The sequence below is a fragment of the Aedes albopictus genome, chromosome 3 (assembly GCF_035046485.1).
Source record: "Aedes albopictus strain Foshan chromosome 3, AalbF5, whole genome shotgun sequence".
NCBI lineage: Eukaryota > Metazoa > Arthropoda > Insecta > Diptera > Culicidae > Aedes > Aedes albopictus.
The window spans coordinates 29,247,076-29,270,297 of record NC_085138.1 but is presented as its reverse complement, the minus strand read 5'-3'; the positions used below and the strand labels follow the sequence as shown (position 1 = coordinate 29,270,297).

The 23,222-nt window shown below is 40.4% G+C and overlaps 2 protein-coding genes across 2 annotated transcripts in view; both read right to left on the bottom strand.

The window, feature by feature from the left end:
- LOC109426187 (uncharacterized) overlaps positions 1-5,791 on the bottom strand; it is a 252,441-nt gene extending 246,650 nt beyond the window's left edge. The window contains exon 1 of the mRNA XM_062842937.1: positions 4,978-5,791. The gene's annotated coding sequence lies outside the window, so the exon portion shown is untranslated. The remainder of the gene's footprint in view (positions 1-4,977) is intronic.
- Positions 1-23,222, bottom strand: part of LOC109419125 (uncharacterized) — a 319,242-nt gene that overhangs the window by 271,694 nt on the left and 24,326 nt on the right. The window lies entirely within an intron of this gene.

The window sequence follows — 23,222 nt, the reverse complement described above, 5'->3', positions numbered from 1 at the left end:
TTTTATTTTTCTACAATTGATTATATCAAATCATTGAAAAATCGAACCCAAGGTTTGTACTTTCGCCCCCAATATTGATTTTACGAATTTTCGCCCCCTTTGGTCTTATTTTCGCCCCCTAGGGGGCGATTTCGTCTACTATGGGAATCACCGCTCTAAAACCAAGCAATATGAATATATTGCAATAGAGAAGATGTATGGAGTCCAATTATGACGACCGGAATTCTAAAATGGCAGCCCAAAGTTCAAGAAACCATCCCACAATTGGGTTTTTTTAATTTTGAATTTTTTTTTTAACAACTAGGCAACTTTTCTGGGATTCTTCCAGGAGCTCTTTTCCAGGATTCTTTCAGTAACTACTTCTTCTTCAAGAATTACGGGCATTTTTCCTAAACTTTTGTCAGGAATTGCTTCTGGAATTTCTTCAGGTACTCCTTCGTGGATTCCTCATAAAGTTTTTTCTCAGGATGTCGTTGAGGTTGTCGAGCAAGTTTCTTCTGATTTTCCTCCAACAGGAGCTCTTGGGGAAATCTCAGATGAAACCTTTTACGAATCTCAGAAGAAATCAGGAATCTCGGAATAAATTTCTGAAGGAATCCTAGATAAACCCCCGGAAAAATCTCATTGAGAGCAGTCCCATAAGCAACTAAAAGAGGAGTCCTGGAACAAATTTGTGGAAAATCATACAAAATAAAAACAGTGCAGTGGCTTTTGGGGGAAATTACCTATTCTCGACCGTTTTGTTCTTTTCGTCTTAGGGGTTTTTTTTAAACCTATTAAACTCAGAGTTGGCCTCAAATGCTTCCTAACTAAGCTGAATTATATGTCCAAGTTTCAGGCAATTTGGCTGACAAAAACGCCCTATGACGAAGAGAACAAACCTGCCGATAATACCCATTGTCACTCTAGGTAGAAATACTAAAAATGGAGATATGCGGAGGCGACCATTGTAAGCCAATCGTGCAGAGATTTACAAAACGGCAGATAAATTTTGAAAGGAGAAAAGGACATCTCTATTTTTCTTGATATGTTTAATTTACCATGGCAAAACATGATCATCGACCCACCAACGCTTCTTGTGTGGTAGCGTGTGAGCCTGGTGATGTCAAGGTTCTTGGTTCGAATCCGGTTGCCAACAGAAACTTGTTTTAATTGAAAATCGAGTCCATGGTAAAATTGAAAACATAATTCTGTTGAATTGAAACGAAACTCAGTCTGCACAAATTTAGTGGCGTTGTGTATTTAAATTGACCCTCAGAATAGTAATTTTGACCGCAAGCCGCCGTTCAGTGTAGTTCATACTCATTAGACCTGTTCACTTTAAAACTTTTTTTCTCCGATTCTCCGTGACACATCAAATTATCAATCCACATGCAAAAACAAGTCTTCAATCCAAAAATGAGCCAAATTGATGAAGATTTAAAAGTGTATCAAATCAATTTTGTGTTTTTTTTTTAACCATTTTCTCAGAAATTTACTCTGAAATCCTCAAAATGGCACCGAAAAGGTACCGGAAATACCGTTGGAATATAGTTATAACAATACTCTACAACTTTTCCGAAGACAGTACGGTGTTTAAATTGCGTATTTCAAAGTTATTAAACAACTTTCGTTGAAAAATCAGGAAAAAAACACATTATTTTACGATTTTTCACGTAAAAGTCAAGTAATTTTACATTATGTGACTAACTTAATTAGCTATTACTCCTATGTGTTACGAACATTTCGTCCATACATTGATTTTGTGTAGGAATTCGTTTTCATTGACTAATTATCAAAAGTTTGCCACGTTGATACTAAAAATCGAACAGAGCTTCCAGCACGAACTAAAACAAAGTTATCCATGATTAAGGCGTCATGCTATCGTATTCTAATGTCTTTCGGTTCATGTATCAGAAATGGTGCAGATGATAAGGCTCGAGCCTGCGGATCAGAAGGTCCCAGGTTCATGCATAAATACATGATAAACTTTTTTTTTTCTTTGAATCTGCCATGTCTCACACGCAATCTCTTAAATAATAACGATCGGGACCTGCCAATTAGGCCCATTCCAGAACTAGCTAGATATTTGGTTTACTTGTTGATAAGAAGTCGTCTGGACGAGATCAGCTGGGCGACATATTGAGCATCTGATTAACCTTCCGTAACTCGCGCGGTTGGCCACCAATACTTCCACAGTTTTACAACTTATAGCTGGATCGAAACGCAAAGAATCCTATTCCAGGGCTCGAACCTTCAATCTTCGGATCGGCAGTCTCATGCTCAACCATCTGTTCCAATTTGAAACTGATGCAAATGAGACAAAGAAGTGTAATGACGTTTTAGTCATGGGTAACTTTGTTTTATTTCGTGCTGGCAACTCTATGCAATTTTTAGTATTAACATGGAAAACTTTTAATAATTAGTCAATGAAACGAATTCCTACACTAAAATGATGTATGGACGAAATGTTCGTAACACCCAGCAGCAATATCTAATTGAATTAATTACGTAAAATAATGTAAATTTACATGACTTTTACATGAAAAATCGTAAAAATGTTGTATTTTTTTCATGTTTTTTAACGAATATTGTTGAATAACTTTGAAATACGCAATTTAAACACCATAGTGCCTTCGGCAAAGTTGTAGAGCAGAGATTCTCAAACTTTTTAAGCTGCGACCCACTTTTGATTTTCAAAGAATTTGGCGACCCACCAGCACGAAAATTTATAGAATAAGTACTTTTTTGCTGCTTTGGGCAGCTTTTTTTTTAAATAAATAAATCATATTCATAGGTTGTGATAAACTTACTTTACGTAAGTTAAACGTACCTAACTAAAAAAAAAAAGTTTTTTTTTGTTTATTTATACTCTTTTAGTTTTATTTAGTGCTCTTTTAGTTTTTTTGAAAAAGTCTGAGAAAGGTTAAGGTGCCCAAGCTTGCAGCATCAGTTAACTCTTAGGGCCGATTTCTTCACGTCGGCTTAACCGGTAAGCCAGGCTTACCCATACAGTTAAACCTGGCTTAACGCTTAAGCCAGGGTGAAGAAATCGCCCCTTAGTCTTAAAAATTTTAGATAAGTTTCCAAGTTTCTAGTTTAATTAACCAGTGTGGTTCCAGATAAAGTGGTAATTTTATGCTTCTGCTGAACTTTAAATCGACTTTAAAAATAAAAGTTCTGTGCCTGAAAATGCTATACATATTCACAGCGAGTGGGTGAACATAGAGTAGTTTTTAGAATTATAGTACTGCTGGATGGTCAGATGAGTCCTCATGACATTTTTAATGATATTTATTTTTATTTTTTTACACTTATTTTATTTTCATTTTTATTGAAATCACTTTTCAATCTAATTATTATCGACATTCGTCTGAATGTCACAGAAGTTTAGCCATACTGAAGTTGTATGCTGATTTTTGGTATTTCGGTTTTGTTTTTGATATGTTAACTGCTGAAACTGGCGTGTACATCTAACAGAAAATGCTAACTGCAAGCAACTACTTGAACTCATTTTTTCCAGAACACAAGTGAAATCTAAAATTTTATCCTAATCTTGAAAATTCCTATTGAAAACTCATAGTTTTAGAAACGATTTCAGAACGCAGACAGTATACTGCAAAGAAGACGTATAATATAAATGTAAAAGGAGAAACCGAAATTCTAGAAATAACTCTTCTAGAAATAGATTCTCCAAAGAAGTATTTGAAAATTAGAAAATGGCTAGCAATAACATTCGACATAAAGGGGATAGACAAAATTATCAGGACAGGCAAAATTTTCACATTTCAAAATATGTTCAACTAGCTGTAACTTTTCGAAAAGTGCATCAAATATTCTGAAATTTTCACAGTAAGTTAATCAACTAGTTGTGTATCAGTGGTCAAAATTTAGAAAAGATCAAGCTATTCGGCACGAAGTTATAGAGATTCTAGAAAAAGGTATAATCCGATGGCCAACTTTGGGCTGTTATATCTCCAGGTTCAATGAACCGAATGCAAAGAAACTTTGACCATTTATGACTTGTATAACGATCTCTATTTTTTTCCAAATTTTGACCACTGATAAACAACTAGTTGATCAAGTTACTGTGAAAATCGGAGAATATTTGATGCACTTTTCGAAAAGTTACAGCTAGTTGAACATTTTTTTGAGATGTGAAAATTTTGCCTGTCCTGATAATTTTGTCTATCCCCTGTAAGTTAATAAAAGAAAAAAAGTTTGTAATGACTTCGCAACCCACCAAAAACTAGCTCGCGACCCACCAGTGGGTCGCGACCCATAGTTTGAGAAACGCTGTTGTAGAGTATTGTTCTAACTCTATCCTAACGGTATTTTCGGTGTCTTTTCGATGGAATTTTTTAGATATTGGAGTACATTTTCGTGAAAGTGCTCAAAAAAAACACAAAATCGATTTGATACACCTCTAAACCATTATCAATTTGGCTCATTTTTGGACTGAAGACTTGTTTTTGCATATGGATTGATAATTTGAAGTGACACGGGTAGGTAAAAAAAAGTGAACAGGTCTAATACTCATGCACAAAACCAAACAACAGATGAGATCTAATCTATCGATAAGGATAAGTTAAAAGAAACTTAACATGCAACATACACGATTTGCTATCATCGAAAAGCTATCATCTACGAAGTCTCCGCTACTTCTTTGAAATGAAGTGAAAGCGATCACTCTAATTCCAGGATTGGATCCATTGCGCCTTTGGCTTTTTCGATGCCCATTCATAAGCATCTGTAATGAAATACCATCCTTCCGGAGTAAACAACTAAAAGCATCCAGCCATTCCTTAGAATTCCTTCATCAATAAAGTAAATTGGAATCCTGGAAAAATGCCTCGGTGATGAGAGAAGAGACAAGGTACCATCATCAATTACTTAAGATTTCATTAACTTATACGGAGGTACCGAGCAGAAAAATAATAATTAGCTTTTAGGAAAATCATAACGCTGTACCGGAAAAATCAGGTCCATTTTCCTTACCTTTTTTCCTAGTATCCACTTCCTCGAATCCGGGGTATCCTTGTTGACCGCAAACGTTATCACTTTCCTTCTTCCTTTGTCTGTCTGTGACCCGGGTGCGCCATGTTTTCACACAGAAGGAGGAAAGTCAACTTCTTTTTTTTTTCTCCACACCCCTGAAGCACTTTGATTTTCCCCGTTTCGCAATTTTCCCAATCACTTTCGATCCACCATTTTTATTTGCTTCTTCCTTTTGTTCAACCCGCAGTAAAAGAAATCAAACCACCATCATCAAAAACGCATCAAACGCGGACGTCCTGTTCTGTCCAGGATCCTTTTTTTTTGTTTTCCCACGGCCCCAATTCACCTCGGCGCGGAACGGCAGAATATCGATTGCTGCACGTCGTCCTTCGTCCCTCCCCTATCTATACCCAGGAGTCGGCTCGGCTCGGTATAATTTACAACAACACTTTGCTTCCGCTGCGCTGCTGCTGCTGGGAAAGAAACACTGATTGATGACCCTCGCGGGGCTCCTCACGCACTACTCGGTGGCATCAATCCATCCGGATTTTCCCGGTTTTCCACTAACCGCCGGTCAGTCACAAAGCAGAGAATCGGAACCCAGTCGCGAAAATCCTCACCACCTGAAAATGCACTTCCTTCAAGACGAACGGCAAGGGAAACGGGTCCGCGCGGGGGAGGTTTTCCACACAATAATTCCACTCTGCGACTGTGGTGTTCGAACCAAACGAACCGCGCCGAATGAACCAAGGAAAAATCGAACCGTCTCCTGCAAGAGCTGCTGTGCCACTTTAAGCCGTCGGTCCGGTCGTCTCCGTCTGGCTCGGTCGGCTGGATGCTTCTTGCTGACACGTCCTCGTCGTCGGTTCTGTGCACGGATTGCAAGGGACTTTTGCCGAGTGTTTGTGTGCGTGTGTAGTATGGAATGTGGAAATAAGCGAAATTTTCCTCCGGTTTTCCTCCATAAACATCGGCAGCAGGGTGCTGTGCCGGTGGCACTCATACATTCTAGTGCGGGCGAATTGGGGGTGGCGTTTGAAGGTGAGTGTGACGATTTTTCATTTCTGGAAAACGGGGTGCGTGTCTTGGGAAAATTTCGTCGTGTGGATTTCATTTTGGATATTGTCGGTGATGAGAAGTTTACAGTGATACGAAGAATTGGAACGTGCGATTTTACAAGAATTTATTTGTAGTTCCTCCAGAAATTCCTTAACCTTCCTTTTGCATTAGGGTAATTTTTGGCCAATCGGCACATTAATTTGACTGTCATACAAACATACATACATTTATTTGTTCAACATCATTAAGACAAGACATAATCAACAATAGTACGCCACAATACTCGGTTTGTGGCTGCCGCTCTCCATCCTCGGTCGCGCCCAATGCTCGCCAGGTCACGCTCCACCAGGTTCGCCCATCGTGCTCTCCGCGCTCCACGCCTTCTTGTGCCAACCGGATCAGTTGCAAACACCAGCTTTGCAGGGTTGTTGTCCAGCATTCATGTAACATGCCCTGCCCACCGTATCCTTCCGGCTTTGGCCACCTTCTGGATGCTGGGTTCGCCGTAAAGTGCAGCGAGCTCGTGGTTCATCCTTATCCGCCACACACCGTTCTCCTGCACACCGCCGAAGATCGTCCTTAGCACGCGTCGCTCGAAAACTCCGAGTGCCTGTAGGTCCTCCTCGAGCATGGTCCATGTCTCGTGCCCGTAGAGGACCACCGGTCTTATTAGCGTTTTGTATATGGTGCATTTGGTGCGTGGGTGAATCTTTTTCGACCGCAGCTTCTGGAGAACGTAGTCGGGCCTTCCGCTGATGATGCGCCTCCGAATTTCACGGCTCACGTTATTGTCAGCCGTTAGCAAGGAACCGAGGTAGACGAATTCTTCTACCACCTCGAAAGTATCCCCGTCTATCGTAACATTAATACCCAGACGGATCCGGTCGTTTTCGGTTCCGCCTACCAGCATGTACTTTGTCTTAGCTGCATTCACCACCAGTCCGACCTTTGCTGCTTCGCGTTTCAGGCGGGTGTACAGCTCTGCCACCGTTCCAAATGTTCTGGCAATAATGTCCATATCGTCCGCAAAGCACACAAATTGACCGGATTTTGTGAAAATCGTTCCCCGGCTGTTGAGCCCGGCTCGTCGCATCACACCTTCCAGAGCGATGTTGAAGAGTAGGCATGAGAGTCCATCACCTTGTCGCAGTCCCCGGCGAGATTCGAATGAACTAGATAGTTCACCCGAAACCCTTACGCAGTTTTGCACACCGTCCATCGTTGCTTTAATCAGTCTAGTCAGCTTCCCAGGAAAGCCGTTTCGTCCATGATTCTCCATAGCTCTGCGCGGTCGATACTGTCGTATGCCGCTTTGAAGTCGATGAACAGGTGATGCGTTGGGACCTGGTATTCACGGCATTTCTGGAGGATTTGCCGTACGGTAAAGATCTGGTCCATTGTCGACCGGCCGTCGATGAAGCCGGCTTGATAACTTCCCACGAACTCATTCGTTTTAGGTGACAGACGACGGAAGATGATCTGGGATAGCACTTTGTAGGCAGCATTCAAAATAGTGATCGCCCTGAAGTTCTCACATTCCAAATGGTCGCCTACCTTGTGAATAGGGCAGATTACCCCTTCGCGGTGTGCCAAAAACCGTTATTAACAAATAAAAATGTCCACCCAAATGGCACCCGGCATTCGAAAGATATACACACTTAGAAAAAATGACGGATTACGGTAAAATTTTACCGTAATCTCAACAGCGGAACGTACGGTAAAAAGTTCGGTGATTTTTCAAACCACCGAACGTACTGCGAATCTCAGGAAAATGCATCTGTCAAAACTACCGGAACGTTCGGTACTTTTTACAAATTTACTGTAAATATCGCAGAACGTTCGGTATGTTTGTTTACAAATGAATTCTCAATATCACTGAACGTACGGTAAATTTTACAAATTTACGGCGATTTTATGCGAGCACAAAAAAACAATATTTTCATAAAAAACGTCGATGATGGGATTGAATACATGACCTTCTGATCAGTAACCACACTTGCTGCCACTGGACAAGAGAGTCTTGCTTAGAGATGATGCGCAAATTGTAATAGAACTGATGCTCGAAGCTGCCGGCGTGGCTGTCAAACGCATTTTACAGTAGTACGGTAAAATAGTCCCATCACCGATCTGTTCGGTAAAATATTCACAGGTCTCCTGTAAATTTGTCTGATTTCACCGGTTCTTCGGTGATTTCTTAGATTTCACCGATTTTCTCCTGCAATTTCATCGATTTCGCCGTAATACTGTAGTTTGCTTGTTTACAGACCAGTTTCGGTGATTTTTTTCACCGAATACTGTAATTTATTCTAAGTGTGTAGTATTCTAGTATCTCCTCTGAAAATTTGAAAATGTTTCATCGAGGGAAACTAAAGTTTTTGCGATTTGAAGATTTTAAGTCATTTCCATAGAATTTTCCTTTATGTGCGCACGGTGTGCCTGAAACCGTTATTAACAAATAAAAATATGCACTATATTGACACCCGGCATTCGAAAGACATACTGTTATAGCATCATCTCAGAAAATTTGAAAATGTTTCATCGAGGGAAACGAAAGTTTTTACTGTTTGAAGATTTTCCTCTATTTTCATTGAATAAGCTCATACAGTCGAAACTTCTATTAGACGCTGCCACTCACTTGACGCCCACCGCTATTTCTCAGCCGTCTTGCATCCAATCCAGCTGATTTTTTAGTGCAGTTAGTGCTTATTATAGACTCATCACATACAAAAAATGAACTAAATTGGTTGGAAGTCAGCATGGAAAACGTGGTGGGCGTAAAGGGGGTGGCAGCGTCTAATAGGAAACCCGACTGTATATGGCAATATTATCATAGAGACATTGGCTCTTCAAATCATGAACAACTGATATAGTTTCACAACCACCATTCCAAAGATACAACATTCAAACAACTTCTCTGAAAATTTGACAACATTTCATTAAAACAATCGCAAATTACAGTGGTTTGAAAATATAAGATATGATAAATTATATTGAAAATGTTAGTAACTTCACAGAAATTCTTTAAATTTCACATGTTAATCAAACCTGGCAATGAATATATCTTTTGTACCTCATCTAGAACTTTGATCATCCTATCACATTTTTTGCGATACTGTTACAAAACTCAATAGGTGTTTTAACGTGTTTATAGACAAAGCAATAGTTTGCATATCCCCAATGAAATTGGAATCAAAGCTTGAAATCGTTGTTACTCATGATCATTCGAATGAAATATTTATAAATTCACGGAAAATACGTTGGTAATATGACGTATTAAGCTGGCTAGGAAAACGATTAATATTTAGGTTTACTTTAAGAGCTTCGATATCTTAAACATTATACCAACGATTTACAAAGCCTCCTAGGAATACCAAAACCTTGGGCTGTGAATTCACTTTAACTTTCGTTTCACCATGAAATGTTTTCAAATTTACCGACAAGATACCAACGTATCACGTGCTTAAAAACATAAAAGGGGTGCCAAACTCTTAGAAAGTTTATGTAATCAACGCTCACAGCGTGCCACATTTTTATTTATATTCGAGTAGCAGGTAGAACTATGGAATACAATTAAGATTCCCAAACCACGGTAATTTACATTCCTCTCAATGAAATGTTGTCAAATTTTCAGAGAAGGTGCTTGAATATTGTACTTTTGGAATTTGTAAAACTCATTACACTGTTCAACACTAGTTTGCGTTATGAGATGAGAAAAAAAGAATAGGGGTTGGGACCCTTGAAACCCTAATGTTCCAAGTTCTTAATCCAAACTTTGGTCATAAACTGTGAAGGCCCGTTCCAATATTGTTCGAAAATTCTTTCACTATTACACTTCTAGGGTACCAAAACCCTGTTTTTTTTTCTCATCCCATAACACGATATTTTTAAATTTTGTCGAACAGTGTTATTATTTGTTTATGTTATGAAGAGCATCATGTAACAATATTCCCTTAGATGAAATAGTTCTATGAAAAAAGAGGAAAATCTTCAAACAGTAAAAACTTTGGTTACCCTCGATAAAACATTTTCAAATTTTCGGAGGTGATGCTATAATAGTATATCTTCCGAATACCGGGTGTCAGTTTAGTGTACATTTTTATTTGTTAATAGCGGTTTCAGGCACACCATGCGCGCATATTTACTCATATAAGAAAATCATATAGAACAAGGATGGAAACACTCACTTGCAAAGAGTTACACTCACTTGCTGTTTTCTCAGCTCAGAAGCACGCAATCAAAAAACGATGTATGGACGACTTTTGCCTTGTGGTTTTGTCTAAAAGTTTGCCAAATAGAGTAGGAGTCGCACACGATTATCGAAGTTGTGAGGGAGCTGCGAAGGCAACTCTCCACGAGGTCAATATAAATTACACTCACCTCGTGGAGAGTCGCTTTTACAGCTCTGTCACGACTTTGAAATGCGTGTACGACCCCTGCTCTATTCGGCAAACTTTTAGACAAAACCACAATGCAAAAGTCGTCAATACATCGTTTGTTAATTGCACGCTTCTGAACTGAGAAAATAGCAAGTGAGTGTAACTCTTTGCAAGTGAGTGTTCCCATCCCTTATATAGAAATAACTCAAAATCTTCAAATAACAAAAACTTTAGTTTCCCTCGATGAAATATTTTTAAATTTTCAGATGAGATACTAGAATAGTATATCTTTCGAATGCCGGGTCCCATGAGAGTGGACATTTTTATTTGTTAATAACGGTTTTTGGCACACCGCGCCCTTCCTTCCACTCCTCCGGTTGCTGTTCGGTTTCCCAGATCCTGACTATCAGCCGATGCAGACAGGTGGCCAACATTTCTGGGCCCATCTTGATGAATTTAGCTGCAATACCATCCTTACCAGCTGCTTTGTTGGTTTTGAGCTGGTGAATGGCATCCTTAACTTCCCTCAGCGTCGGAGTTGGTTCATTTCCGTCCTCCGCTGCACTGGCGCCGTCGTTTCTTCCGTTGCCGTGGGCTCTCGTGTCTGCGTTCTCCACGCCGTTCAGGTGCTGATCGAAGTGCTGCTTCCACCTTTCGATCACCTCACGTCCGTCCGTCAAGAGGCCTCCGTCTTTATCCCTGCATATTTCGGCTCGCGGCACGAAGCCGTTGCGGGATGCGTTGAGCTTCTGGTAGAACTTACGTGTTTCTTGTGAACGGCACAGCAGTTCCATTTCCTCGCACTCCGCTTCTTCCAGGCGGCGCCTTTTCTCCCGGAAGAGACGGGTCTGCTGCTTCCGCTTCTGTCCGTATCGCTCCACGTTCTGTCGAGTCCCTTGCTGCAGCATTACCGCCCTCGCTGCATTCTTCTCCTCCAAAACCGTTCTGCACTCTTCGTCGAACCATTCGTTCCGTCGGTTCCGTTCCACGTACCCGATGGTGCTCTCGGCTGCGTCGTTGATGGCTGCTTTCACTGTAATCCAGCAGTCCTCTAGAGAGGCCTCATCGAACTCGCCCTTATCTGGCAACGCGGCCTCGAGATTCTGCGCGTATGCTGAGGCGACTTCCGGTTGCTTCAGTCGCTCTAGGTTGTACCGTGGCGGTCGCCGGTACCGTACATTGTTGATGACGGAGAGTTTTGGGCACAGTTTGGCCATCACCAGATAGTGGTCGGAGTCGATGTTGGCGCCACGATAGGTTCTGACGTCGATAATGTCGGAGAAATGCCGTCCGTCAATCAGAACGTGGTCGATTCGAGATTCCGTCTGCTGTGGTGATCTCCAGGTGTAACGATAAGGGAGGCTGTGTTGGAAAAAGGTGCAACGTATGGCCATATTTTTGGAGGCGGCGAAATCAATGAGTCGTAGGCCGTTTTCGTTCGTCTGCTGGTGGGCGCTGAACTTACCAATCGTCGGTCTGAATTCCTCCTCCTGGCCTACCTGAGCGTTCAAATCTCCTATGATGATCTTGACGTCGTGGCTTGGGCAGCGATCGTACTCGCGTTCGAGCTGCGCGTAAAATGCGTCCTTGTCATCATCAGTACTTCCGGAGTGTGGGCTGTGCACGTTTATTATGCTGAAGTTGAAGAATCGGCCGTTGATCCTCAACCTGCACATTCTTTCGTCGATCGGCCACCAACCGATCACGCGCCTCTGCATATCACCCATCACGATGAAAGTTGTTCCCAGCTCGCGTGTGTTGCCGCAGCTCTGGTAGATGGTATGACTACCTTCGCACCATGGATCCTGTCCAGCACACCTCCTGCAGCGCTACGATGCCAAACCCGCGGTCCTTCAGTAGATCGGTGAGTATGCGGGTGCTCCCAATGAAGTTGAGAAATCGGCAGTGCCACGTACCGAGTTTCCACTCGCAAGTCCTTTTTGTTCGCTGGGGTCGTTGCCGTTGGTCTCGGTTCGTATTATTCTGTTGCTGATTTTGCGCTACAATGGTTTTTTACGGCTGGCTCGTAGGGCCTGACACCAACCCCCTACTTTCCGAAGGACCATAGTGCACAGTTGTGCTTAGAGTCCTTCCCTGGCACTCGGACGTAGGTCAGCCGCCCCTAACATGGGGATCAGACGCTGTTGTGAGCCGCTCCTCCTGGAGAACAGACGCTCAGGTTTGCCGAAGCAAACCCCCCCTTCCCTGTCAGCCTACGACCAAAGTTCCCATCGGGGTTGGTTACCCGATCTTCCCTAAGGTTGCTCATAGTGCTTAGAGAGTGTTTCGGCTTTGACAGTCAACAAACTTGCATCGATTACTTTTTCCAAGCGTTCTTCTGGAGTTTTTTCTACGTTTTTCTGTAGTTTTGGTATTCAATAGTATAAAAACGGTAGAATATTATGCGGAATATTTTTTCTGGACATCCTAGGTCATCCAAACTATTATTGAGTTTAGATCCTTAAGTCTATGGCTGTAACAGTAACTTCTTTCATTATACAAAGCTGCGATTTGTAATCTATCATGTCCAGTAAGTCTTCTGAAAATTCAATAGACGTTATCTGATCATTTGGGATATCCTAGATCATCCAAACTGTTCTTGAGTTTAGATCTTATAGTCTATGGGTGTAACGGTAACTGATTTCATTACACAAAGCTGCGATTTGTAATCTATCATGTCCAGCAAGTCTTCTGAAAGGTAAATAAACAATATCAGATCAGTCGGGATATCTTGGGTCATCCAAACTGTTCTTGAGTTTAGATCCTAAAGTCTGCGGGTGTAACGGTAACTGATTTCATTATACAAAGCTGCGATTTGTAATCTATCATGTCCAGTAAGTCTTCTGAAAATTCGATAGACAGTTTCAGATCATTCGGGATATCCTAGATCATCCAAACTGTTCTTTAGTTTAGATCCTATAGTCTATGGGTGTAACGGTAACTGATTTCATTATACAAAGCGTTTTGTAATCTATCATGTCCAGCAAGTTTTCTGAAAGGTAAATAAACAATATCAGATCAGTCGGGATATCCTAGGTCATCCAAACTGTTCTTGAGTTTAGATCCTAAAGTCTGCGGGTGTAACGGTAACTGATTTCATTATACAAAGCTGCGATTTGTAATCCATCATGTCCAGCAAGTCTTCTGAGAGGTAAATAAACAATATCAGATCAGTCGGGATATCCTAGGTCATCCAAACTGTTCTTGAGTTTAGATCCTAAAGTCTGCGGGTGTAACGGTAACTGATTTCATTATACAAAGCTGCGATTTGTAATCCATCAAGTCCAGCAAGTCTTCTGAGAGGTAAATAAACAATATCAGATCAGTCGGGATATCCTAGGTCATCTAAACTGTTCTTGAGTTTAGATCCATAAGTCTACGGGTGTAACGGTAACTTCTTTCATTATGCAAAGCTACGATTTGTAATCTATCATGCCCAGTAAGTCTTCTGAAAATTCAACAGACAGTATCAGATCATTCGGGATATCCTAGATCATCCAAACTGTTCTGGAGTTTAGATCCTAAAGTCTGCGAGTGTAACGGTAACTGATTTCATTGTACAAAACTGCGATTTGTAATCTATCATGTCCAACAATTCTTCTGAAAGTTACAGTGGTTGTTTTTATCAACTAAGCTCCATAACAGTAAGGAGCCCATAACATCCCAAAAATATATAACAGCGCGTATTGTTCCTCTAAGAGCTTTGGTAAGTACAGTGGATTATGTAACACCTTACCGTAGTGGCAAAAGCTATTATCACAAGTGTAGACCTGAAGCTAGGGTCTCCGGAGAAGTGATGTTGATCTGGAATATATCAAAACTATCATTCCAGATTACAGTCTAAAGTTCATTGTGAGACTAACTACTGTTACTATCAAGAGCTAAGCTTCAGGATAGTTTGGACGACGCTCAATGTCCCAAAGGTTCATAAAAATATATAGTATATTTTAAAGTGGTCCAGTCACCGCTATTGATTATGAAACGTTACTCAGTATGTCAGATATAGCTGATGTTACGAGTGTAGACCTGAAGTTCTGAACACATGGATAGTTTGGCTGACCTGGAACATTCCCATAGTGTATCTAAATGACATTTGAAATTTCAAGAGCTTCACGGATCTCAGCAGATCCTATGCTATTATTTATGGTGAAAACACAAAGTTTTTCTTGTAGATTTGAACGGCTTCATTATAGAACAGTTTGGACGACCGTGAATGTCCCAAAGGGTTATAATAAAAAAAGTAGACTTCAGATTGCTCCAGTATCTGCGGTTGATTATGCAGCGTTACTCAGTATAACAGATATGGATACTGTTACGAGTGTAGACCTAAAGTCCTGAACTCTAAGGAAGTTTGGCTGACCTGGAATATCCCTGTAGTGTCTCTAAATGTCATTTCAGATTTCAAGAGCATCGCGAATCCCAGCAGGTTATGCAATACTATTATTAATGGCGAAAACACATAAAGTTATTCTTGTAGATTTGCAGGACTTCATTATAGAACAGTTTGGATGAACCTGAATGTCCCAAAGGATTATAATAAAAAAAAAATAGACTTCAGATTGGTCCAGTAACTGCGGATGATTATGTAGCGTTTCTCAGTAAAACAGATATCGATACTGTTACGAGTGTAGACCTGAAGTCCTGAGCTCCAAGGTAGTTTGGCTGACCTGGAATATCCCTGTAGTTCTCTGAATGACATTTGAGATTTCAAGAGCTTCGCGGACCCCAGTAGATTATACAATACTATTATATATGGTGAAAACACATAAAATTATTCTTGTAGATTTGAAGTGCTTTATTATAGAACAGTTTGGACGACCCTAGATGTCCCAAAGGTTTATAATAAGCTCTTAGACTACAGTTGCTCCAGTAACTGCGATTGATTATGTAGCGTTTCTCAGATTAACAGATATGGATGCTGTTACGAGTGTAGACCTGAAGTCCTGAACTCCAAGGTAGATTGGCTAACCTGGAATATCCCTAAAGCGTCTATAACTGACATTGTAAATGTTAAGAGCTTCACGGATTCCAGTATCTTATGCAATGCTATTAATTGTGGCGGAAATACATAAGATTATTCTTGTAGATTTGAGGGACTTCACTACAGGACAGTTTGGAACACCTAGAACATCCCAGAATATAAAAAAAACCTTCTGATATTCTTGATGAAGGCTAAATGGATACATTAAAACGAAACCCACATCCAAGTTTAGCTTTTAGAACAACTGGTATGTCAATTATTTCGTTTTTCCAAATTTCATGGTGTTCAGGATGTTCTAGGTTATCAATGCAGTCCCAAATACAAATATTTCAATTTTTCTCTAATAGAGGACTCAATTTGCAACATCTTTGCCAAATACAGTATTTTGTTTTATCGAATGGGGGAATTTATACAGCCGTTTCTATGTTGGGTTCATATATGACCCCTCCGGCTCCAAAGGGTTAAATCTTTGCCGACGTTTCGGTCCTGGGAGTGGACCTTCTTCAGGGCTCGATTTTTAAATCAACAAGTTAAAATATTGATTTGTTAATTTTAAAATGTCGGGTTTGAAAGGGTCAGTCTTCCTCCACTGGGGCATCGATCTGGATGATGTAGCCACTGCTTACGGTCAGGGAAATTTGATGTTGCGGGGTTTTTTTTACTATAACTGTGCTTTCAAACATTTAAAAATTAACAAATCAATATTTTAACTTGTTGATTTAAAAATCGAGCCCTGAAGAAGGTCCACTCCCAGGACCGAAACGTCGGCAAAGATTTAAAAGTAATCGATGCAAGTTTGTTGACTGTCAAAGCCGAAACACTCTCTAAGCACACCAACTCCAGTCGAAACCAATCCGGTTGCTCATAGTTTCCGGCCGGTACCGCGTGGAGGTAGGGATAGGAGTTGCTGGGCAGAGGCTAGTGGATCGCAATGGGATCTGAATTGCGCAGCATACCCAGCCTTTACCGTGCCAATTTGACTGTCATGTCGTAGCCAGATAAGTTAGAGACCTGAAATTTTCTGACCTTTCCTAACTTTTGAAAACGAGTATTTTCGAGCTATAATCCGCTTTCAGCGCCATCTAGGAAGAGAGCAACAAAAAAAAGTAACACATTTGGCATTAAGGGGTCAAAAATGGCCAATAACTTTGACACGCTCCCAAAAATCCATTTTCGATCCGATTTCCATTCTCTTAGGCTTAAATGAAAGATATGAGTTCCAAGAATCAGACTGTGACTGATTCGTGGCCATCCCGGGACATGGGTCCCTGTAACCGGTTCCGGAAGGTGCCCACAGGGGACATATACAGATTGAAATACCGTGGAATTTCATCTAGAATCTGAAAAGCAGCGCGATAATTAGGGCATGAGCACATTGGCCATATCCAAATTTTGATCACATTGCCAAACTAGTCATGTGACGGCTCTATCTTTATGGTTTTTCAAACAAATTACGGTGATAATCCCACCCGCGGCCACTGGAACGTGACATAAAGAAACATGTCCAGGACTTGCTCCAAGGATTCCTTCAGGAATTCCTCAAGGGTTTCCTTCAAGAAATCCTCCAGAGATTGCTTCAAATATCTCTCAAAGATTTCTGCTAAAATTCCTCCAGGGGTTCCCCAGGAATTCCTCCAAAGATACCCCCAGGAATTCTCACAGGCATTCTTTCAGGGATTCCTCCAGGAATTCCTCCAGGGATTCCTTCAGGGATTCCTCCAGAGATTTATCCAGGGATTCCTCCAAGAATTCCTCCAGGAATTTCGCCAAGAATTCCTTCACGAATTCGTCCAAGAATTCCTCCAGGGATTCCTTCAGAGATTCCTGCAGAGATTTCTCCAAAAATTCCTCCAGGGAATCCTCCAGAGATTTCTCCAGGAATTCCTCCAGGAAATCCTCTAGGGATTCCTCCACGAATTCTTCCAAACGTTCCTCCAGAGATTCCTTCAGGGATTTCTCCGAGGATTCCTTCACGAATTCCTCCAAGAATTCCTGCAGAGATTACTCCAAAAATTCCTCCCGGAATTTCTCCAGAGTACCTCCCAGAGATCATCCAGGGATTCTTTCGAGAATTCCTCCAAAAAATCCTCCAGGGAATCCTCCAGGAATTCCTCCATGGATTCCATCAGGAATTCCTCCAGTGATTCCTCCTAAAATTCCTGCAGGGATTCCTCCTGGAATTCTTCCAGGGAATCCCAAAGGAATTCCTCCAGGGATACCTCTAGGAATTCCTCCAGGGATTCCTCCAGGAGTTCCTCCAAAGATACCCCCAGGAATTTTCACAGACATTCTTCCAGGGATTCCTCCAGAATTCCCCCAAGGATTCATCCAGCGATTCCTCCAGAGATTTCTTCAGGTATTCCTCCAGGAATTCCTCCAGGGATTTCTCCAGGAATTCTTCCAGAAGTTCTTCCAGAGATTCCTCCAGCAATTTCTCCAAGGATTCCTTCAGGAATTCCTTCACGAATTCCTCCAAGAATTCTTTCAGAGATTTCTGCAGAGATTCCTTCAAAAAATCCTCCAGGAATTATTCCAAGGATTCTTTCAGGAATTCCTCCAAGAATTCTTCCAGGAATTTCTCCAGAGTACCTCCCTGAAAAATTCCAAGAAACCTTTCAAAAATTTCTTCAAAAATTTCTCCAGGGATTCCTTCAAGCATTTCTCCAGGAATTCCACAAGGGATTCCTCCAAGAAATCCCCAAGGTATTCCTTCAGGAATTTTTCCAGATATTCCTCCAATAATTTTTCCAGGGATTCTTCCACGGATACCTCCAGGAATTCCTCCAGGGATACCTTCAGGAATTCCTCCAGGGATTCTCCCAGGAAATCCTCCAAAGATACCCCTAGGAATTCCCAAAGATATTCCACCAGGGATTCCTCCAGAAATTCCTCCAGGTATTCCTCCAGGAATTCCTTCAGGCATTCCTCCTGGAATTTCTCCAGGGATTCCTCCAGGAATTCTTTAAGACGTTTTTACAGAGATTCCTCCAGGAATTTCCCCAAGGATTCCTTCAGAAATTCCTTTACAAATTCCTCCAAGAATTTCTCCAGGAGTTCCTCTCATTTTTTTTTCAGGAATTCCTCCAAATATTCTTCGCAAGAGTACGTCCCAGAAATCCTCCAGAGATTCCTCCATAAAATCCTCCAGAGGTTCCTTTAGAACTTCCTCCAGAGATTCCTGCAGGATTTTCTCCAGGGATTCTTGCAGGATTTCCTCTTGGGATTCCTGCAGGAACTCCTCCAATGATGTCTCCAGGAATTTGTTCAAAATTGTCTTGAGAGATTTCTCCAGAAATTCCTCCAGGGATTATTTCAGGACTTCATAAAAGGATCCCTCCTGTGATTCCTGCACGAATTCTTCCAGGAATTCTCCAGGACTTCTTCCTGGAATTTCTCCAGAAATTCCTCCAGAGATTACTCCAGGAATTCCTCCAGGGATCTACTCAGGAATTCATCTAAGGATTCTTTCAAGGATTCCTCCGGGGATTTCCCCAGGAATTCGTCCAGGAATTCTTCCAAGAATTCCTTCAGGGATACCTCAAGGAGTTCTTCCAGGATTTTTTCAAGGAATTCTTCCAGGAATTTATCCAGAGATTCCTCCAGGAATTTCTCCATGGATATCTCCAGGAATTTTTTCAGGGATTCCTCCAGGGATTCCTCCAGGAATTCGTCCAGTGATTCCTGTGAATTTCTCCAGTGAATTTCTCCAAAGATACCCCAGGAATTCTCACAGACATTCTTCCAGGAATTCCTCCAGGACTTCCTCCACGGGTTGCTCCAGAGATTCCTCCAGGAATTCCTCCTGGGATTTACTCAGAAATTCATCTACGGATTCCTTCCAGGACCTCCAGGAATTCCTCCAAGAATTTCTCCAGGAATTCCTCCATGGATTCCTCCAGAGATACCTACAGGAATTCTTCCACGGGATCTTCCAGAAATTCTTCCAAAAACACTTCCAGGAATTTTCACAGACATTCTTACAGTGATTCCTCCAGAGATTTGCGCAGCAATTCATCTAAGGATTCCTAAGGAGACGAAGAGTCTAGAAGAGCTCCTACCATGGTGCACCTAAATGACTTCGAACTGGCTGATGACGTTGCTCTCCTAGCTCAACGGCGCTCTGATATGCAGAGCAAGCTCGATGATCTTGCCAATCGCTCCTCAGCGGCAGGTCTTACCATCAACGTTAACAAGACCAAATCGTTGGATGTAAACACGGTCAACCCTTCCAGCTTTACGATAGCTGGGCAACGGAATGGAGTATGTTGAAAGCTTCCAATATCTTGGTAGCCAAATGGCAGCCGATTGATGGAGTTTTTGAAAGCGAAGCTGTTCATACAGATGTTAATGTTCTATTCAAACGACCTTAAGTAAGAAATTTTTTTACCATATGATGCTGCAGTATCGTTGATTTGATTTAATGATAACTCAGCCCAGAAAAGATTATATGTTTGGTGTCATCCGAAAATATGTTTATCTGGGCAAACTTCGTCCGATATGTATTAATTAGTAAGAAGTCCTCCAGGTGCCATTGGGGGGAAAATACTGTGAAGGTTGGGCCGAAGGGTCTCAGATTTTCATGAAAATTTTTCCACAGGCTGGGCTCATGAATATATGAACAAAAAATATGAGAAAAATTCAGGGTCGCCTATTTTCTCGGAAAACTCAGGTGGAAATTCTTTGATTTCCCCTGACACTACTTACTTTGAAAAATCATAACTCAAGAACGAAGCATCATAGAAACAAAGTTGTTTTAGGAAATGAAAGCAAATTTTCTCAGAAATCCAAAAAATATGAAATGGAAAAGTTGCGAAAATTCGTAAAAAAAAGCCGGAAAAACAATGCCCGAACTCGCGGAAAATTTTCAAAATAATATTTTTGAGAAGGTTATTTCATAAGCCCTAATCGCTGAAATTTTTGGAATGCACTTTTTTTTCGTTTTTGAGTTATATGTATATGTTATATGTATCATATAAGCCTTTTCTTTGAAAAAAATGTAACTCAAGAACGAAGCTTACAAAGTTTTTTTTAATGAAAACGAAAGCAAATTTTCTCAGGAATCAAAAAAAAATGAAGTGGAAAAAGTTTTCCGCAAAATTTTCCACCGTTGAGAAAACTCAAAAATAAAAGTCGGAAAAACTATTCCCGAACTTGCGGAAAATTTTCAAAAAAAATTTGAGAAAGTAATTTTATAAGCATGATCGCTGAGATTTTTGGAAAAGACTTTTTTTATTTCTGAGTTATGATCAATTTTGTGAAAAATAATCATGCACGCATATGTATATTATCATTGTCATTTTTCACATGATTGGCCATAACTCAAGAACGAAAAACAAGTGTATTCCAAAAATTTCAGCCATCAAAGCTTATGAAACTACTTTCTAAAAAATATTTTTTTGAAAATTTCCCGCTAGTTCGAGCATAGTTTATCCGGCTTTTCTTTTTGAATTTCCTCAACGATGAAAAATTGTGGAAAACTTTTTTCCTTTTCATACTATTTTTTTTTATTTCTGAGAAAATTTGCTTACATTTTCTAAAAAACTTAGTTTCTACGATGCTTCGTTCTTGAGTTATGATTTTCCAAAAAAAGCTTATATGACACATTTGGACATTTTTCAACAAAATTGGCCAAAACTCAAAAACGAAATCCAAAATGTTGCGACGGCTTCCGATGTATTTTGGTGAAACTGGCAACTACATTATCTAATAGGAATTGAGTGTACTGGAATTGTAATAAGATTAAGTGTTAAGTTGTGCGTTGAGTTGAAGAGTTCGTTAGTGATTAAGAAACTATCATGTAAGCTAGTTTGAAGTAAAACACAATGTAAATTATTAACATGAATTTCTATTAATATAGCATTGAAGCTGCCGTGAAAACGCTGCTTTCAGTATGTGTTTCGTTAATCCGAAAGAAACTCGCACCAACACAAATATTTCAGCGATTGAAGCTTATGGAATAAGCTTCTCAAAAATATTTTTTTGATATTTTTTACGAGTTCGGGCATTGTTTTGAAAAGCCGGAAATTCTCTTCACAAATTTTCTCAACTGTGGAGAATTTTGTGGAAAACTTTTCCCAGTTCATTTTTTTTTTATTTCTGAGAAAATTTGCTTTCATTTTCTAAAAAAAACTTTGTTTCTATGATATTTCGTTCTTGAGCTAAAATTTTTCAAAGTAAGTAGTGTCATTGAAAAACAAAGAATTTCCACCTGAGTTTTCCGGGAAAATTGGCAACCCTGATTTTTTCTCATATTTTTTTTGTTCATATATCCATGAGCACTGCCTGTGGAATAATTTTCATGAAAATCTGGGACCCTTCGGCCCAATCCCGTACGGTAATAAAAAAAAATGCCCAAATATGACTTCTTCAATAAAATCGTTCAAGTGTATAAAAGTAACGTGTCGAAAATATTTCCAGTTGACGCTCGCGCGGTATACGACGAGCGAGATTTTTTGGCAGTATTGTACTTTTTTACAACAGCGCGCGTCCTGAAGGGTTAACTTCCAGGTTTCATCTTGTATAATTTCTATTGAGACTCCTGTACAGATTCGTCCCAGCATTTCACTTGAAATTCCTCCTAAGAATATCGAAAAAAAACTCAGGATTCTTCATGAGATCCCTTCAAGTATTCTTCTTAAAACCTTCAGGACGCGAGACGTTGTAAAAAGTACAACACCATCCAAAGACCTCACTCATCGTATACAGCGCGAGCGCGGTGCAATTTGAGCCTCAAAGACCGTCCTGAAAGGTTAAAAATGTTTTCTGGTTTTCCGTCAAGGACCCCTCCAGGGATTCCTCCCGGGCTTTGTACATTGATTTTGCTTGGGATTCTTTCAGTTTTTTCCCGAGAATGTTTTTAGAATTCTTTTCGGAATTTCTCCTGGGATTCTTCAGGGATTCTGACAAGGATTTATCCAGGATTTTTTTTCTGGAATTTCGTTAGGAATTCCCTCTGGGATTCTTTCGTTGATATCTCCCAGGAATATTTCAGAAATTCCATCAGAGTTTCTTTCAAGATTTTTCCTGGGTTCTCCCTCTGGATTCCTTCGGAGATTTCTTCCTGGTTTTCTCTAGGAAATCCTTCAGGAGTTCCTCCCAGGATTCCTTTATTGAGTCCTCCCGGAATTGCTTCATTGACTTTTCCGAGATTCGTTCAGGGATTTTCCCCGTGATTAAATCCGTCATTCATTCAAGTATACCTGCGAAGAGTGATTGCATATTTCCTTTGCGGATTCCTCCTGGATTTTTTCAGGGATTTCTTCAGGGAATCTTGCCTGAATTTCTTCTGCTAAGCTTTTCCAATGGATTTTTTCGGCATTTGAAATTCTTTCAGTGATTACTCCAAAATTGGGTTTTTAAATTTGGAATAATGCATTGATTTTTTGATTTTATACGAAGGAGCACCTTTTTCTGAGCCACTGTGATTTTTTTCAGATTTTTAGAACTTTAGTTTGATATCGAAAATTGATTTCAAAGAGTTTTTTTTATTTAAATCCGACGAGGGGTGATTCATCAAATCGCTACCATACAAACTTCATATTGATTTTTAGATAGGTTTCCGGACACCAAAAATAATGAAAATTTGGATTTCGGCCTAATTTGACGTGCAGATTTAGAATATGAAAATATCTCAACACTGTTAAAGAAGCCAATGCAGTGCGCTCTTTGTAGGTTCAAAGTTCTTGGCAAGCCCTTCTTACGCATGCTGACATATTGATTTTATCTCCAAGGACGTGGTTGGATAAAGCTAGTCTCGCCCATTGGCGTAGGCACCTTTTTATTGTTTCTCGCTCATTCTCCTTGATAAACACGCGAAAGAGCGGGATCCA